Here is a 2,703-nt window from a genome sequence, read left to right as displayed (position 1 = left end):
TTTTTTTACTAAAAATCCACTTGACTCAGTAGCCTCTTCATCTTGTTTTTCCTTCTTCTTCATTGCACTCACCAATTGGCCTAGCTGCACTTTCATGTGTTTGAGGGAGTTTTCTTGTTCTTTCCAAACTTTCGTTGTCTCCTCCTCATATTTTTTAAACATGGACTCAAGCTTTGAGAGCCTTGAGTGGTTCATGGAAGTTTGTGTGGGTGGTGAGTTTTGAAAGGGACTTTCTGTTGAAGTATGGTCAAGTGATGATATCTTTGGATGAATATCATATGGAGCACTAGAATTCCCTTCCCAGCCACCATTAGAATCATGACTTGCATCATTTTGTGGTGGAGGAAAATATCCCATATGATTTTCTTTCTCATCTTGTGGTTCTGAAGCATAGCTCCACGAATTGGAGTGCCCAGAATTTGAAGTTTCTTGGTGATATTCCCAACCACCATTAGAGATTGGTGATGGTGGGTGATATCCCATAAAATTTTGTTTGACCAAATGATGAGTTGAACTCCATTTGTGTTTTGCAAACATCAATGAAAATTGAAATTACTCATATCAGAGATGAGAATTTCTTAGTGAGGCAAAAACTCAAACACCTTGGTTTCAACTTAGAACAGAGAACAAAAATAAAGAAAATGCTTAATCTAGACTTCTCACCCACTTAATCATTGTTGATCTAAATCAATCCCCGGCAACGGCGCCAAAAACTTGATGGGATATTTTTTTGTGGAAAAACGAATTTCTCCAAAACACCCAAAACTAACCGGCAAGTGCACCGGGTCACATCAAGTAATAAAACTCACGGGAGTGAGGTCGATCCCACAGGGATTGATGGATCAAGCAACTTTAGTGTGTGATTAGTTTAGTCAAGCTAATATTGAGTGATTTGAATGACAATTGAAGCCAACAGAATGTAAACTTGCAGGAATTATAAAGTGCAGAAAGTAAAATTGCAAGTAACTTAAAGAGCAAGAAAGTAAAATAGTTGAAACTTAAATTGCAAGAAATATAAATTGCATGAAAGTAAAGGGGACTGGGTGCAGGAAAATTAAATGAAAACAGTAAATCAAAGCTTAGAACAATTGCAAAGAAATTAAAATTGCATGAAAAGTAAATTCAGATCACAGTGGCTCAAATGTAAAATCTGAATGAGAGGTTGAAGATCTCAGGGGTTGGATGAGACTAGAGACCAAGTCTAGATCTCAATTCCTTCCTTGATCCAACAGAGAATAATTGCAGAAGAAAATAGAGAGGAAAGCAGTAAAGAGAGTTTTGATTCAAATCACAATTCCTTCAAATTATGCAGCAAGTAAACAGAGAGAAATCTCAGAAGGAGAATGAAACAGACCACCTTCAATTCTCCACCCAAGACTTAAAAACACAGAAAAGAAAACTAAAGAGAGAGAGCTCTGTATTCCTAATGCTCCCTAGTGGAGCTCGCCTCCTCTATAAAATGAAACAGATACCTATTTATAGGCGTTTTTACAAAATGAAAATGAAATTCAAAATAAATTACAATTAAAATGAAATTTCTATTCTAACTATCTCTTGTGCCTTTGAGTGGTGTCAATTGGGCCCTTGATCTTGATGGAATTGGGTTGATAGAGGCCTTGGTTGATTGCTCTTGGAGTTGGAGAGAGAACCAATGTGAACCGGGTTGTGAATCTTAAAAGCTTGAGTAAAAGTTTGAGTAAAAGTTTGAGGCAAACTTTTACTCCAACTTTTCACATCAGCTACCCTCTTTTGCTGATACCAACGTTGGGGCAAAAGTTTGGGGTCTAACTTTTGCTCCAACGTTGGCCTCCCCTTGCACACTCATGGCGCTACTTTGTCCTCTTGTCAACGTTGTCAATTTTATGCCGACTATAGACTATTATATATGGTTGGAAAGCTCTGAATGTCTACTTTCTAACCCAATTAGAATCACCTCAATTGGACATCTACAACTCAAGTTATGCTCCTTTGAAGAGGACAGGGTCGCTGGCTTTGGTGCCCAACGTTTGAGGTAAAGTTTGCCTCAAACTTGGTCGAAAACGCCAATTTTGGAGGCTCAAACGCATTGTTCACCCCATACTATTATACATTGTTGGAAAGCTCTGAATGTCTACTTTCCAATGCCTTTGGAAGCACATCATTTGGAGCTCTACAGCTCGAGTTATACTCCATCGAAGGTGCAGAGGTCAGTTGGCCTCACTGCAGGCTGCCACTATATTCCTTTATGCACATTTTGGGGCCGTTTTCTCCCTCAATTTTAGTGTCCACCATGCAGTGCCATATATGCCTGGAAAGCTCTTGATTCCTACTTTTCATTGCTTTTTGAATCACCTCATTTGGAGCTCTGTAGCTCAAGTTATTCTTGTTGGAAGTATACCCCTTGTATGCCTTGTGGCGCCAACGTTTGCCAAAAAGTTAGAGGCAAACGTTGCCGCAAACTTTTGCTCTCCAGGGTGTTGATTTGTGATGCCAAAAGTTTGCCAAAAAGTTTGAGGCAAACTTTTGGTCCAGCTTTTTGCTCCCTGGTTCATTTTCACTTATTCCAAAAGTTTGAGCTAAAGTTTGAGGCAAACTTTTGCTCAAACTTTTTGTCCTCTCAAAAGTTTGGTTTGAGGCAAACTTTTGCTCAAACTTTTTGTCCTCTCTTCCTCCTAGCCATTCCTCCTTGCTTCAACCTTTCTCCAAGCTCCAAGCTTCTATCAT

Source organism: Arachis ipaensis, chromosome B08 (assembly GCF_000816755.2).
Source record: "Arachis ipaensis cultivar K30076 chromosome B08, Araip1.1, whole genome shotgun sequence".
NCBI classification, from domain to species: domain Eukaryota; kingdom Viridiplantae; phylum Streptophyta; class Magnoliopsida; order Fabales; family Fabaceae; genus Arachis; species Arachis ipaensis.
This window is presented reverse-complemented; position numbering follows the sequence as displayed.